The sequence below is a fragment of the Rhinopithecus bieti genome, unplaced genomic scaffold (genome assembly GCF_001698545.2).
Source record: "Rhinopithecus bieti isolate Rb0 unplaced genomic scaffold, ASM169854v2 scaffold_84002, whole genome shotgun sequence".
In the NCBI taxonomy this organism is placed as follows: domain Eukaryota; kingdom Metazoa; phylum Chordata; class Mammalia; order Primates; family Cercopithecidae; genus Rhinopithecus; species Rhinopithecus bieti.
Window position 1 is genome coordinate 462,233 of NW_016841755.1, and position 17,333 is coordinate 479,565.

A 17,333-nucleotide genomic window follows, 5' to 3' on the forward strand; every position below is an offset into this window, starting at 1 on the left:
AGCGATGGGCAGCGGCTGTAAACACAGGTGAAGCTTCACTCACTTGCCTGCCACTTCACCTCCTGCTGTGTGGCCCAGTTCCTAACAGGCCATGGACAGGTACTGGTCCATGGCCAAGGGGTTGGGGACTCCTGATCTACAGGATATGTTTACGTTGGAGAAAAATAACTTGAACACACAGCATACCTAATAAAGACTAACAAATGGCCCAGACAATAAGTGGCCCGAGTTCAGGGGACAAAGAGGGTCCTCCTGGGACCTGCTTCCATCTGGCACAGACAGAGAAGATGCCTCTGTGAATTGCAGACTTGAGAAGAACCCTGAGAATGGATAAGAGAGGCAAAAGAAGGACATGTGCAAATCTCTGATGCTGGAAATTTACACATGTGTTGGAAGGCAGGGAGTAGACTAGCTTGTCTAGAATGGGGGATTGTGAAGAGAAGTGGTAGGAATTAGGTTGTAATGGTGTGTTGGGGGCCTTCAGGCGGCTTGGGATTTTACTCAAAATGATTTTTTTTGAGACGGAGTCTCACTCTGTCACCCAGACTGCAATGCCGTGGCACAATCTTGGCTCACTGTAACCTCCACCTCCCGGGTTCAAGCAATTCTCCTGCCTCAGCCTCCTGAGTAGCTGGGATTACAGGTGCCCACCACCACGCCTGGCTAATTTGTGTATTTGTAGTAGAGCTGGGGTTTCACCATGTTGGCCAGGCTGGTCTTGAACTCCTGACCTCAAGTGATCCACCCACCTTGGTCTCCCAAAGTGCTGGAATTACAGGTGTAAGCCACCACTCCCGGCCCACAGTGATTTTATAATCACTAGAAAGCATTCAGTAAGTTTCTAAAATAAATGATAAAGGTGAGAAGGGAGACATGCATTTTGAGTTCTCCTCCCGCAGTTGTGTAGCTAACAATTCTATTTCATGCTTCTGCTGCCTTCCCCCTAGACCTGAGACAAGTAGACGTCCTCATGCTGCCAGTAAGAGATGGCAGCAGAGGGGGAAGAAAGGAATGTAGATTTTTTTCAACCATGGGAGCCAACAGCAGGGAGCCCTATATCCCCACTATCCTGTTTTCATCCAAGCAACACACATTTATTACCAACTGTGTACAGATGCTTTGAACATTGATTCATTGTGGAATCATAAATCTCAGGTAAGAATGAGCCTAAGATGTAATCCGGGGCCTTAAACAAGGGCCTTCAATGAACTTAAGTACAAATAAACCCCTGATGTGAGTGAGCTTCCAAGGCCACAAGAAGAGAAGAGAGTCTGTGTCCTACCTGTACCGGGCAGGCCTGTAGCCAGAAGCCCTGGGCCAGTGCGGGGAGGGGTGTGGCTTTCAAGCTGTGGCCGGCAGTGAGTGGGACTGTCTTGCTGCACATTTTCAAACTATAGAAACAGCACCGTGGGGCACCGTTGGAGTTTGTTAAGACCCTGGACACCAGGAATTCCAAAAACTAACCGAGCCGCAGCGGCCCTGCATCCCTACTGCTAGGTAAGGATCATGGTTGGACTGTGAGGCCCATCAACACGTGAAAAATAAAACGGACCCCATGGTCACCTCCCCATGGTCACCTCTGCCGGAGAATCAAGCTCACCAGGCTGTAAATGGCAAGAATGACTCTTCTCCCTCAAAACTGCTTTTAGACAAAGACCGCTGCTTGCCTGAGGTCACAAAGGTGTCCTTGTCAGACAAAGCTTCTGAGAGGCGCAACATTGGCTGAGCGGTGCCCTCTTCCTACTGTGGGAGCCGCACCAGGGAAGAAGAGAGAGAAATGCTGCTCCTCTGTGTCCTTCCAGCCAATCGCTTTGGCTCTGGGGGACAAAGTAACAGGAAACCATTTCTAAACCCTCCTTGTTTATGAGGTGCAAGCTGTTAATGGCCGGTGAACCAGGGCCCCCATCAGTATGGGGCAGCTTGCCAACAGTTTTTTGTGTCAAAACTGCGAACAATGCCCCGTCCAACTCCCTCTTCCCTATGGGTGAGCAGTCCTCCTTATGAACATCTGAGCCTCGTGCCATAACTTCAAGTTTTTAACAAGCTGTATTTGAGTTCTGTAAGACTCAGCCATATTCATGTTGAGATGTAGATCTCACATCACACCCATGGCCCTTCTCTCCCCGCAGAGCAGACCTAGACTAGCCCTGGGAGATTTGTGAATTGTGTGCGTTAGGGGGAGGGTGGGAGGAAAGCAGGGGGCAGGGGCTACTCTTTCCCCTTCTCGCTCCTGGCTCGATCTGCAACAGGGGCCAGGGAGGGCCAAGAGAGACAGAGACAGCTCATCTCCAACACAACAGCCCTGGCAAAGCCTCTCCCTCTGGGCTGATCCTGGCTTCACTTTCAGCCGTGGATCTGAGGGCTACTGTGCAGGCTACCGGCCAGCAGCTCCGTCCACCCAGCAGAGCCCTGCGCCCTGGTCCCAGGGAGGCTCGGAGCTTTCTCTGGCTCCACGGGCCCTGCCTTTGGGATTGCAAACTTGGGTGATGGCCCCTGCCCCCTCCTCCTGGCTGTCCCAGCACACCGTGCCTGCTCCAGGAGCTGTGGGCCAGTCAGCTTCCTCATGGCTGAGCAGATGCCTTGCTGGGAAGGACATGAGGTGCCCTTTCCTGGAAGACGCCTGGGACGTAATGAGGGGTTCCCTTGGGCCTCACTGCTCCTCTTTTCCCATCCCCGGGGGAGGTGCAGGGTGGGGCAGCCTCTCCAAGAGCACACCTACTCCAGAACAGCAGCTCTCCTCCCCGTTGCCTGAAACGGCCTTGGCAAAAATCGTAACAGTGAGAAAATTATGTGTCGACCAAGAGTTGAACACTGTAAAATATTTGAAGTGATTTCCTCTGAACCAAAAATGAATGACCACGGCCCGTAACACAGCCCTCAGGAAGTCCCGAGAATATGTGCCCAAGGTAGTCGGGGCGCAGTTTGATTTTATACATTTTAGAGAGGCAGGAGCCATCAATTAAATACATTTAAGAAATACATTGGTTTGGTCCGGTGCGGTGGCTCACGCCTGTAACCCCAGCACTTTGGGAGGCCGAGGCGGGCAGATCACGAGGTCAAGAGATCAAGACCATCCTGGCCAACATGGTGAAATCCCATCTCTACTAAAAACACAAAAAATTAGCTGGGCGTGGTGGTGGCGGGTACCTGTAGTCCCAGCTACTCAGGAGGCTGAGGCAGGAGAATCACTTGAACCCAGCAGACGGAGGCTGCAGTGAGCCGAGATTGCGCCACTGCACTCCAGCTTGGGGACAGAGCCAGACTCCATCAAGAAGGAAGGAAGGAAGGAAGGAAGGGAGGGAGGATGGAGGGAGGAAGGAGGAGAGGAGGAGGAAGGGAGGGGAGGGCGCAAGAAAGGGAGAAAGAAGAGAGAAAGGAGAGGAGGAGGGAAAGAAAGGAAGAAGGAAGGAAGGAAATGAAAGGAGGACAGGAAGAAGGAGGAAGGAAAGGAAGGAAGAAAAAGAAAAAGAAAAAGAAAGACATTGGTTTGGTCCAGAAAGGCGGAACAACTCAAAGACTGAAAGCAGGGCTGGGGCTTCCAGACTATCGGTGAATTTTAGCATTTTCTGGTTGGCGATTGGTTGACTTTGTCTAAAGACCTGGGATAGATAGAAAGGAAATGTTCAGGTTAAGATAAAGATTATGGAGACCAAAGTTCTTTTGAAGTCTTGTAGTAGCTGCCCTCAGAAATAATAAGCGACTGGCCGGGCGCGGTGGCTCAAGCCTGTAATCCCAGCACTTTGGGAGGCCGAGACGGGCGGATCACGAGGTCAGCAGATCGAGACCATCCTGGCTAACACAGTGAAACCCGTCTCTACTAAAAATACAAAAAACTAGCCGGGCGAGGTGGCGGCGTCTGTGGTCCCAGCTACTCGGGAGGCTGAGGCAGGAGAATGGCGGGAACCCGGGAGGCGGAGCTTGCAGTGAGCTGAGATCCGGCCACTGCACTCCAGCCCGGGCGAAAGAGCGAGACTCCGTCTCAAAAAATAAAAATAAAAATAAAATAATAATAAGCGACAAATGTTTCCTATTCAGATCTTAATCTCTTTAGGATTGGGAGGGTCTGGAAGAAAAAGATCTAGCTGTGTAGAGATTCTTTACAGATGCAAATTTTCCCCCACAAGGAACAGCTTTGCAGGACCTTTTCAAAATATGGCAAAGAAACATGTTTTGGGGTAAAATACTTTTATTTTCTTCTTTGTCTCATAATGTTATGCCAGAGTCATTTTGGAAAGTAAATCACAATATATAGGGTTAAATAAAAGCCATCTGATGAGAATTTATGATTTATAGAGCATGACTCCTCAGACCCCTTAAACAGGAATTTGGGCAAGATAAAAAAATTTGAATTTAGTCCTCATATGGCAGTGAGGGAGATCTGATCTAGCCAACCCCCATCTTGCCTTTGGCCTTCAAATCACCCTTGATTATTCCTGGACTTGGGTCAAACTAACTTTGGGAGACACAGAGTTTATAGTTTAGATGATAATAGCCTTTCCCTAAACTCAGTCACCTTTGTAAAGCTAATGCAAAGCTACCAGGCTAGGAGGATGTCAGGAGCCTGAATTCCACTAAGGTGTGGATATAAACATTACAAACCACTATTCCAGAGGCCACAGGATATGCAACTTCCCCAGTTTCTCCTGCGGATAATATCACTATTGTAGAACCCAAGAGCGGCCTTGTGAGATACCTTTTCAGGCTTTTTTTTGCATGTTTGATGACTGAAGACTCCACCTGGACCCACCAACTGCTCCTGTGACCCCACCCAGAAGTGACTCATGGTGCATGAAGACCATTTCTCACAGCCCTGTGATTGTACCCCCAACCAGTCAGCAGCAAGCAAGCACCCATTGCCTAGCCACCGCCACCATTCTTCCCCCAAACGGTCCTGGAAAAACGCTAGCCTCCAAATTTTTGGAGAGGCTGATTCGAGTAATAAAACTAGTCTTCCATTTAACTGGCTCTACGTGTGTAAAGCTCTTTCTCTCCTGCAGTTCCCCTGCCTTGCTAGATGGGCTCTGTCTGGGCACCAAGCAAGGAGAACCCACTGGGTGGTTACAAGTCCTCCCCTGGTACAAGGTGGGGCTCCATCAATTGCTGCAATGGTGTCTTTCAGCAAGCCCCACGGGATGACAATCTCAGTGGCTGTGGTTTTCTAAACAGAGTGGGGAATTCTTGGTGCCCCCAATCTTACCCCTAAAGGCAGCCGGTGTTAAGTTCCTTATGATTCCTTAAACCCCTTCCACACTGTGCTCCTCTAAGCACACATTAATCTATCCATTTATTTTTTAATGGCCCAAGAGGGACCCTGCATGCCCAGAGCTCTGCATCTCACTTTTCCTATAACTACATGTTGGAGAGCTTGTCGTATAAGCCTACAGGTAACAGCTACATCCTAGTCCTTCAGGTGCATAAAACGCCATTCACCCACCACAAGCTCTGTACTAGTGAAGACATGGTTGGTTCAGACTTTGTGTGCTGTTACAGACACAGCTGCAGCAAGTACCCTTACCTCGTCTACAGCACATGCTGCCTGCAGAGTTTGCTTCTGGTCTTTTTAATGCATGTGATTCTGCTAGGAGAGTATCAGCTCGATAGGAATTCCCTGACTTTGATGGCAGATCATTGTTACTAACACTCTGGCTAATGGTAACCCTTAGATGTGTGCGGCATCTTACACCAGACCAAGCACACGCACACCTACCTTCTATTCAAACCTCACAACACCCTGCCAGCCAGAGGATTTCCCTCCCTCCCGGCCACATATTGGAACCTATGGGTGGGGGACTTTAAACATCCCCGTATTTGTTACCAGTGGCAGGTATCTGAGTTACCACGAGTTACTGGTGTTATATTCGGACAGGTCTGCAGCAACTTCAGCCCTTGCCGCCTCAGAAGAAAGAATTCGACTGAGGAGCATAAAACAGAAAAAGAGACCGAGAAAAGTTTCAGAGCCGGAGTGGAAGATTATTATTGTTATTGTTATTATTATGATTTTGAGATGGAGTCTCCCGCTGTGGCCCAGGCTGGAGTGCAGTGGCATGATCTCAGCTCACTGCAACCTCCTTCAGAACAGGAAAGAAATAAGATTCACTTGGAAGGGACCCAAGTGAGCACCTGAGGGTCAAAGAGCAAGTGCCCTGTTCACCTGTGATCCTAGGACTTCATAGGCCCACCTCTTTCCCATGATTCTCCCCTCAGGGTGGGCTTCTCACATGTGCAGTGCCCTCTTTATTTACCCTGAGGAAGTGAGCATGCACAGTGCATTTAGAAAGTCATATGCATGCCTATCTGAGGCTTTCTTCCCTTTCCCGTGGAGTGCCCCTGGAAGGTCAGACTTCGCCATTTTGTCTCTTAACGTGCACGCCCAGGAAGTCTTTTCTCCCTGGCTCTGCATTCAGTGAACACTTTAATGTCAACAGCTATGGGTCATCAGGAGCCTGTCACTCCTTGGTGCACTGGCACCAGCTGCTAAATTATCGTTTTTAGAGAGGCAGTGTGATAGTTGTCGAACCATCACCTGGGATTCCTAGTGGATGGGAGAAGAGCCCTCTTCCGCCCCGCTCATGCCTGTCTAACTACCTGTACCATATTCAGGCCATACCCTACAGCAGTTACACCAGAGCTCTGAGGATGGGACCCAGGTGTTAATGCTGCCTTTAAAACCCTGGGTGATTGCAGAGGGCAGCCAAGGTTGAGAACCTCAAAGCCATTCTGGAAATGTGAGCAGAGAGGCCCGACAGGAAGGAGGCGGTGGTCTGACTCCACCTCAGTGCATATGGAGAGTAAAGGTAAGACACTCCTGGAAGTGTCTGCCCATTTATGAAACCAAGACAGACTCAGTATCTGCACCCACTGCAAGTTCTCAGCACCCTTTTCCTCTTAGCTACGGCATTCTGACTCTCCCACCTGTGGAATTCTAATAAGGGAAAGGGAGTCAGGCTGGTAGGAATAGGGAAAAGCAAAAAGAAAAAGCAGACAAGCCCTAAGTCTGCCTTTCTTTGTGGTCCAGGACACATAGCCCTCATGCACAAATAACTCACAATCTTCCTGCAACTGGCTTATCCTCAAACACCTTGACTGATAGAAAAATGCAAGTTAACTCACTGCAACCTAGGTAGCCCTCTCCAGCACAAGCACCATCCTATAAAACGCCCTGCAAGCCTGCATCTCCTAGCAGCCAGCTCCTCTCTTGCTAATCTTCATGTTGCTTTCTTGCAACATATTTTCCTACTTTTTCTAATAAGCCTGCCTTTCTTTACCTACAACTGTCTTGGTAAATTCTTTTTACCACCCACACCACTGGCCCCAGATAGTTGCTACCCACACCACCACCCCCATCTCTCCACTGAAAATATTCCAAAAGAGGCCACCAAGGCCAGATCACATGCCCACCTCCCAGCCACAGCCATGTGGACTGACTCTCCTGTGACATCAGGTGGGTGGCCCCCACCCTTCCTCCTGAGGTGTGTCCCCAGCCTATGGGACACCAGCTGCCTTGGGTTTCTTCTGTCTTTAGTTGTTCCTCCATATATTCCCATTCATCCCCCTCTCGTTACATCTTGTGTTCCCAGGATTCTGTCCTCGCTCCTACACCCTCCAGGGACATGGTTCACTCCATGGCTCTAATGATCAATTATATGCAAACAATTTCAACGTCTATATTTCCAATGCAAATCTCTTTGCCTGAGCTCGCTCAAGCGGGTCATCTCTACATCAGTGCCTAGTTAGCACCAACATTCATCAGCAAATGCCTGAGCTCTGACTCTTGCCATATTCTCCCTCGATTACTGCAATAAACTTCCTAGCTAGTTTACACATCTCTGGACAGGCTCCCGCAAACGTGATCCGTTCTTACAATGCAGCCTGAGTGCTCTTTCAAGATGTAATATTTCCATCTCCCAGATTTATAACCACGACGACTCCTCCAAAACTTTCAGAGGATGATTCACTTGTTTTGGCTTAACCTGCAAGCTCACTCCTCTCTAACTTCACGATTGCCAGGACCCTTTCGTTCCCACTACAGCGAATGGCTTACCCTTCTCCCAGGCCTTTCTGATCTTTCCTCTTGGCCAGAAACGCGTTTCAAGGTGGCATAGCTCTAAAGCCCACCTCCACTGCTCCCCCTTTCCTCATGTCCATGGAGCTTACACGCAGCTGTCATCTCACATTTACTTGGGTGTACCACCTCCCTCCCAGACCATCAACTCCTTCAGGGCCATTCTGGTCTTATTTCATTTTTTTTTTTTTTTTTTCAGCCCCAGCACCTGAGAAAATATTAGAAGAGCTTCTGAGATCCTGAAATGTTTTTATATGTTATTTATTTTTGTGCTAGTTCAGCCAAAAGAAGTGCAGTATTGCTTCTTACATGAAATTAACTAGATACTTTTCTTTTGTTAGTTTTGTGGCCAGAACAATAGTTGTTTACAGAAGGAACAAATATGAAAAGGATCTGCAGGTCCAAAGTCACCTGTTTCCTACACATACCTCACTGTATTGTCTGGGTCCTGTATTAGTATCTTTCTCATTAATTGAGATTATAAATAAGATGTTAGAAATAAATATGTAGACACACACAAGGCATTGCCAGTAAAATGTTAGTCAATGGCCAGATACAAAGAGGTTGGGGAAGGCTTTAAAATTCCTGGCTTGGAGTGCAATGAAATTTCATCGGCCCCTTGGGCCTGCTGGGACCAGTGCAAAGCTGATGGGATGTGCTGCCTGAGGCTGCCAGGAAAGTGTTAGCAACGGGTGAGGCTGCAGTTGTGCCTCAGAGAATGGGTAGGGTTTTGGAACCTGGAAATGTGGATGCAACAGCAGATTCAGAAACTGGAAAATTCAACAGCAGGTAGGCAAATGGTTGGATGTACATGTAACTTCCCAGAGACATGTCTATGGCATGAAGGTGCCTGACACTGCATGACTCCATCTCATGTGTTGACTCCCTGAGGGCAGAGAGGGCTGAGTAGCACCTGCAATGGGTCCCCAAAGTCAATCTATGCAGGACCTACTGGGGGTCCACAAGCAGAATAGGCCTGAAAATGCCTTTGAGGTGCTCCTGGTAGATGGTGCCAGCCCGGATGATGGTCCCCAAACTACGGTGCATCTTCAATGACAGTGGTTCCTAAATCCATGGAGTCTTGGCCCTTCCTTTGTCAGATTTAGTTTGGGCACCCCCAGCAGAATATAGTTCCTGAATCTGGTTTCAGTTTGAGGAAGCCAAGGTTGGGGTTGGAGCTCTCTGCATGGAGTTTGGGGAACACAGCCCATTTCTCTGCCAGGAAAGCAGTGGAAGTGACACAGCTAGGCTCGGTGAGGAGAGCCTTGGTTTTATTCAAATCACAAAGAGAGAGCTGCCTTCGTCTCCCTGCCAGCAGGGCCCAGGCTCTTTAACCCTGGTCTTGGGGCATTCTGTGACTGTCCAGAGAGATGACACTCACCATTCCATTACTTCTCTTCATTGTGACAGAGTCTGAACCTGGGGAGGAAATGATGAACCTGTGATCTTCACAACTTCTCCAGATTAATCAGATCAAAGCCTGCCTCATGGTGAAACTGGCTCTTCAGGAAGTGTTTGCTCAGCTCCTTGTAGAGGACACAGTTCCTGCAGGCTCCGTGTATCGTCTGACAACCACAAACAAATTCTTTGCTCTTGTTTTTCACCTTCCTTCCCGGATCCCTAACCCTGGTCATTAATCTTTGTCTTTCAAATGTTTTCCTAGACAGTGGGAGATGGAATGGATCCTAGTGTGGCCTGCCTGCATTCTGAGAAAGTCGGAGATAACATGGCCACGAGACCAGGGGAGGAGCACTGGGGGTCAGGCACTGGGACCTGCTGCCTAGAATCACCTGGATTCCAAACACAAGCCATGAACTTCCAGCCAGCCCGGGGTGAGGGGGATGCAGAGTAGGTGAGCCCCAAAGTGGGGCTTAGCCTGTGAGGGTTCTTGGCTTTGCCCAGGAAAGAATTCAGGGACAGGCCAGAGGAAATCGCTTAACTGAAGCAGCAGTGTGACCGCTTTGTGACTGTTCCTGCAGAGGCAGAGAGTAGCAGTCCAAGGCAGTTCTGCAGTCATATTTACACCTACTTTTAATTACATGTGGACTAAGAGGAGGTTTATGCAGACATTTCTAGGTAAAAGGCAGTAACTTCGGGGTTGTCAGGTCATTGCCATGGTAAAAGGCAGTAACTCCCGGGTATTGCCATGGCAATGTTAAACTGGCATGGCACACTGGTGAGTATGTCTTATGGAAAGCTGCTTCAACCCCATCCCTGTTTTAGCTAGTCCTCAACTTGGTCCAGTGTCTAAGCCCTGCCCTACATGTTGAGTCCCAACTCCTACCTCAAGAGCACCACAACAGAGAGCAGAGAGCTGCAGACAAAACCCAGTTTCCATGGGACTGGCTCATTCATGCTGGGCAGATGGTCCCCCGACAGGCCTCCCCTAAAGTACTCCATGTCCTTCTCAACCCCTGTATGTCACAACTCTTATTTTAATTAGGCATAAAAATTACATAATGCAGAAATTACATAATGTGATTACATAATTACATTAGCCTTTGGGCTAATGGAGTATTCTGATTTGCTAAATAAAACCACCAGAGAATTATCTACAGAAAAAATACCTGCTTTAGAACAAGTGAAGCATCCAGCACAGTTCTCATAAATATTGGTTGAATGAATATGTTTTGGGTAAAATACTAAATAAATCATATAACACATTATATATAACATACTATAGAAAGCTTAGAAAATAAAGGGAGAAAACTACTCATAACCTTAACATTATGACCCAAATGTTATGGTTTTATGGTTTCTCTTTTACTTTTTACATACAAAATAAATAGTTATCCTCATTGTGTTCTGGTGATCTTGCAGTTTGATTTTCTTCAACTTAAATTTACACCATGACCAGCTTCCCATGTTGCCCATATAATCCACATAATTATTGTGTTAATGACTGAATGTTTCAGATTTCATGGTGAAAATGTTTCATCCTGAACTTATATTTCCTCAACGTTGGGTATTTATGTTGCTTATAATTTTTGCCATTTTTACATAATGCTGTGATGAAAATCTTACTCCATATAGCTTGGTTAATAGGCCGGGCGCGGTGGCTCAAGCCTGTAATCCCAGCACTGTGGGAGCCGAGACGGGCGGATCACAAGGTCAGAGATCGAGGACCATCCTGGTAATTTACGGTGAAACCCCGTCTTCTAAAGAATACAAAAAACTAGGGCTGGGCGACGAGAGCGGGCGCCTGTAGTCCAAGCTACTTGGGGAGGCGGAGTCAGGCGAGAGAGGAGAATGGCGTGAACCTGGGAGGCGGTAAGCTTGCAGTGAGCTGAGATCCGGCCACCGCACTCCAGCCTGGGCGACAGAGCGACTCCGTCTCACAAAAAAAAAAAAAAAAAAAAAAAAAAAAAAAAAAAAAAAAAAAAAATAACAATTTGATGGCAGCTAAAGAAAATCTGAGTTTTCATGATTCTTATCTCTCATGATACTAAGCACTTAGGCTTAGCACTGAGGAGAGAAAAGACATTTCAAATGATAGTCAATCCAATAAAAGCCTTCATGTGTTTAATCCTATATTAGAGCAAAACTTCATTAAATCAGATTAACCAGGGAAAGGTAAGACTCAGTTAGTGGATCTACTTAAGGAAATTTTATTTTATTACTTCTAATTACACAGAATTGCAAGTTTGTTTTTTAGTTTTTCCAAGTGAAACTCCTTCAAGATTTGCAAATACTATTTAATTTGTGAGAAACACTGACAATGTTAAGTTGACCACAATGGGCACTGATAATGTACTTACAACATAGTTAATATAATCCAGTGCAAGGTGGTTTTAAAATCTGGACAACATCTTGGCCCGTTGACCGGTGACTTTGCATGGCTAGGAAGAAGTGGGACTGACCAAGGCATTGCCAAAGGTTTGTCTAAGGAGCAAGCTCATATTTTCCTGCTTCTTCTATGTAGGTGACTTGCTTGCCACAGACAGGCTGGGGTTTCTTCTCCACAGACATGATCCAGGCTCTTGGGCTGGGAGAACTGCACGGCTGAGAGCTGCAGCACGCTCAGAGGAGAGGGGAGAAAGGCCGACAGCAGTGCCCAGCACAGAGCAGGTGCTCCATAAACATGTATTGAATTAATTATTGATGAATTAGTAAGTATTTAATTGGATAGGGAGGCTGTGATCGTTTGCCTCTTTGCCTACTTGGCCAGGCCATGGTACACAGTTACTGAATTAAATGCTGACCTAAGTGTTGCCATGGGGTCTTTTGTAGATGTGGTGAACACCTACCACCAATAAGACAGATTACCCTTGATAACATGAGTTGAATCAGTTGAAAGTCTTAATAGTAAAAACTGAAATTTCCCAGAAAAGAGGGAATTCTGCTTCAAGACTACAACATTCCCTCCGGCCTGAGTCTCCAGGTGCTGGCCTGCCCTGCTGAATTTAGATCTGACAGCTCCTGTGGTGGTCTGAGCCAATCTCCTGCTGGCTCTGCTCCTCTGGAGAACCCTGGCTCATTGAGAGGGCCTCAGCTTTCCTCCAAGTTGCTCCTGGAACTCTAGCACTGAGCCCAAGTCCTCCAGGCAACAGACTGAAAAATGCTTTTCTGGGGAACCTGACCAGCTCAAGAGGAAATTTCCTAAATACAGGTAGTGGTGCTAGTGGTTCCCCCATTACACAGCTCAGCAGATCACCCCATGAGAACCCTACACCCACCAAATCCATATAAATCCTCATATCTTTAATCAGCTTCTTTGTCCCAGTTACCAACTATGAAGAAGAAGGAAATCCAGGAACACTCAGGGAATAACAGTAAAAGGGCTCCTGGCTATGAAAATATAATGGCAAAATGGAAAACTCAATAGAAGAATTAGAAGATAAAGATTTGGAAATCTCCAGAACATAGAGCAAAAAGAGAATAGAAAAGAGGAGAGAAAAGATAAGACAGAAGTAGATATTTCCAGAAAGCCTAATATCCGTTTTAAAAAACATAAAAATAATATCTAAAACAGAAGAAATAATCAAAAAAGTAATTTAAGAAAACTTCTCAAGAAGTAAAAGGCATGAGTTTGCTGATAGAAAGACTCACTAAGGACCCAATATAATGAATGGAATTTTATAGCATGGTGAAGGTTCAGAACATTGTACCCAAAAAAATACTACAAATGTCCAGAAAGAAAAGCGTAAGTAACATCTAACAAGCAGAAATCAGAATCGCTTCACTAGGCGATAGCAGGAACTCAGAGGCAATGGTGCCTAATTTCTTCATTATTCTAAAGGAAAAATAAATTTTCAGCTTAGACATCTATGTCCAGCCAAATAGATTGCATTAGAGCAGATTCAAGGCATTTCAGAGAGTCAAGGTCTAAAATAAATGAACCCCCAGGCTCCCTTTCTCAGACAGCCACTGAATTGTGCTCCACCAAACCAAGAAGGTGAAGCTATGGAATACAGAAAGGAAGTGAGAGGAGGATAATGTGTGTCACAGTAGTGAAGGGCCATCTCCGAATCTAGCTGCTCACTTGGCCTAGAGGGTGACCCCCAGATGGAGCAGGGTAGGAGGACCTGAGAGACATCTTCAGGATAGCAGGTCTGGTGGCTGAATGTCTTGACAGGAGATTCAGACAAATGGAAAGTAGTTTGAGGTTGAATTCATAACAAAAACATGAAAACCAAGCAAACAAAAAAGACACTTAGGAAGTGCAGGGAAAACAAAACTTTGCAGAGCAAATGCATGGCTCAGCTGTGAATAATCTTTAGTCATAATGATGTAAACTTTGAACACTGACATAAGCAAACTGATGGTGGAACAACATTGGGGAGGTGTGTGAAGGCGGTGGGGATGGAAGTGGAGGAGGGGCAGGAGGAGAGTTCAGCAAACCCTTGTCTTCACCACAAGTGAGTAAATAATGCCTGATGTTGCAAGGTGAAGGGTGGCAGTGGCAATTGAGCATGGGTTTTAAAGACAGAGGTAAATACTCAAATCTCAGCTCCCAGTGAAGTGGCTACTTCCTTGCAGGGGAAATGAGGGACAGGAGGGCTGGGAGCCACTGGGTTTTTTTGTAACAATCTTTGCAGAGCTTTTTGAATGTTTAAACTATGTGCATACATAACTTTGGTGAAAATAAAAACTAGAACACAAAACAAAAAATGAAAACCTTAAGATTTAGCCCAGCCTATGTCCAAATGATCTCAAAAAAGTCTAAATAAATATTCATGACTTATTGCTGTCACAAAACCACTGCACCATTGAGTAGTTCCAGCATGTCACCATTTCGTTAAAATCTTACCACTTTGGAGGCATAGATGAAATTGTAGAACTTGAGGAGCGTCCCAGTTGGGGGTGTGCCTTGCTCTAGGATAAGGCAATGTTTCTATTTCCTGTACAGTGAGACTACCCATGATATTACCTAAGGGATACTCCTCTGTCCCCTATTCTAGAATGCTCTTCACCTTTCCTCTAGTTGCTTGGTAAGAGCTATGCTACGCTGAGCCTGATGACTTATCAGTGCTGACCATGGGTGGGGCTCAAGCACCAAGGTCTGTAGTCACAGTTTTATCAACACCTGCGGGCAGGTGTTAACCCCGATGAGATGACAGACCTTACAAGCTGAAGGTGGCAGAGAACTCTGAGGGAAAAAGGCAAATTTTGATTAGGAAAATAAATTTATCCTGGTGTTCTCAATACCCTTCCTCCACACCCAGTGTATCAGTCTGTTGTCATGCTGCTAATAAAGACATGCGTAAGCCCAGGTAAATTTATGAAGAAAAGAGATTTAATGAACTTACAGCTCCACATGGCTGGAGAAGCCTCAAATTATGGCAAAAGGTGAAGGAAGAGCAAAGGGACGTCTTACATGGCAGCAGGCAAAACAGCGTGTTCAGGGGAACTCCCGTTTATGAAACCATCAGATCTCATAATATGTATTCACTACCATGACAACAGTGTGGGGGAAACTGCCTGCATGATTCAATTATCTCCACCTGGCCCCACCCTTGACGTGTGAGAATTATTACAATTCAAAGTAAGACTTGGGTGGGGACACAGCCAAACCATATCACCCGGTCATGTGATGTGGGTGGTCATATGCTGGAAGGTGGATGGAACTATGAGACAATCGTATTGAGTAGACTGTTTTTGTGTGTATGTGTGTGCACCTTTGGGATCGCTCATGGCCCATGGGCTGGGTCTTTGGGAACAAGGACCAGCATCTCTGAAAAGGAGATATTTTCGCCACCTCCTTTTCCAGGTGGACAGGCTGAAGAGAATTGCTGGCCAGCAGCAGAGCCGATACTTGGTACTCAAAGTCAGATCTGTCTGACTCCTATGCTCATGGTCTTTCAACTATTCTTGAAAAATTTTAGAGGCCCAGTGATAATTTTATGTGCCAACTTGTCTGACACATAGGGTGCCCATATATCTGGCTATACATTAATTGTTTTTCCTTGCTTTGCTTTTTTTTTTTGGAACTAATTAAACTCTAGACTTTATTTGAATTTGATTAGCTTTCCACTTAGGTTTTTTTTTTTTTCTTTTTTCTTTTTCTGGGATCCAATCCATGATGCCGCACTGCACTTAGCATATATAGATTTTTGAGGAAGGTGATTAAGCACTGGGCTTTTCATGGTTTTGCTTTAAAAAAATCGAATTTGCTTAAACAGAAGGAAGGAAATTGCACAAAAATCAACACACTTTGTTGAAATTTTGTTTTTGTATGACAAATAAAACTTAACCGAATAAACTCACAGGTCGGATAATTACAACACACACACAGACACACACACATTCCTCTTGACAGAATATAAAGTGCATGATTAGAACAAAGGGAAACTAGGTGAGCGATTAGTGCTGACTGCCTGCTGTCCACTCAGACCGCAGCCAGCCACCAAAAGCCTCCCTCCCCTGGAGATGGATTTGACCCACGGCCTTCCCAGTATCAAGTCTGCTACTCACAAGCAGAGTGGCAGGCCGGGGCCTGGAGGTCAACCTCACAAACTGGGACTTGCCCGAGACTCATAAGGGAGGCACTGGTAGAGCAGGGGCCAGAAAGCAGGTCTTCCCATGTGCCTGGGGTCTCACTCCATAAGCTGACTTCAGGCACACAGCGTACACCCAGGCACTGGCTTCCAGGACGAACCTGGAGCATGTCAGACTCATGCTGCGAGAGGAAAAGGGACAAATCCCAACACCATGAGAAAATGTAGGAAAGAAAAATGCTTCCAGACTATCGCTAACCTAATATTTTCTTATTTCTCAAACTTGGAACACCTTTGCCCATTTTCAGATCTCTGGGCATGTTCTCAAGAAATCCTGCTACTTCCAGTGATTAAAAGCCCCCTGGGAGAGCACTCTTGGGCACTTAGGATTCCAATTTCTTTATTACAGTCTCATGTTTCCCAACTGGAAATACCACAGTTAATATATCTATGTTTAAAATACAGCACTTGAAGTATTTGCTAATGTTTCACTTAATCTTGCATTTCTCTGGCACCTGTAGAAATTAGGAGCCTGGGGAAAATAGTGATTAGCAAGCATTTATAGCTGATAGCACCCTGTAATTGCAAAAGGAACTTTTAAATGGTTTTAAGCCATTCATTTCCCAATCCCTTTCCTGTGAGAAGGTGGCTCTATTCCAGAAAGTTTGTTAGGCCGTTCCAAAAAGTTATAGCACATATGTGCGGGAGACAGAATCCTCGCAGTTCTCAAGCCCAAATTTGTCTGCTCCTGTAAAGCTTATGGGGGCACTTCCTCAGCACAGAGCTGGGTTATAATCCTGAAATCAAGTGGTTGCCCTCTGCAAACTTCCACCCCATTAGTGCCCAAAAAAGGGGGAACCGTTCACCCTAGCGAACTTCAGTACATAGAATGCACAAATCACTTGGATGATTTTTCTCTGACATGGTAAATCCCAGCTTCCTCAAGCTTTTTCGTGTCATTCCATCACATCAGCATAATACTCTTTAGGAGACCATCTTTTTTAAGCAATAAAATGTAAAGTGCAGGAACTATGAGTTTCAGTCTTTAGTTGTGCAATCTAAAAAGCTGATGGTCTGAGGGGTGCAGGGCCAGGCCCCAGAAAGGGCACAACTTCAGTGAAATTGCTCCTCAGTTTCCCCTGTTCTTTAAAGAGGAGGTGGCACCTAACATAAAATAATGCATTGCTTGGCCAGGGGTGCAGTGGCTCACACCTGTAATCTCAGCACTTTGGGAGGCCAAGATGGGTGGATCATCTGAGGTCAGAAGTTCAAGACCAGCCTGGACAATGTGGTGAAACCCCATCTCTACTAAGAATACAAAAATTAGCTGGGCG

At 46.2% G+C, this 17,333-nt stretch overlaps 1 long non-coding RNA gene across 1 annotated transcript in view; it reads left to right on the top strand.

The window, feature by feature from the left end:
- Nucleotides 1-587: 587 nt before the first annotated feature.
- Nucleotides 588-17,333, top strand: part of LOC108525023 (uncharacterized) — a 29,218-nt gene continuing 12,472 nt past the window's right edge. The window contains exon 1 of the long non-coding RNA XR_001884193.1: nucleotides 588-670. This is a non-coding gene — a long non-coding RNA (uncharacterized LOC108525023). The remainder of the gene's footprint in view (nucleotides 671-17,333) is intronic.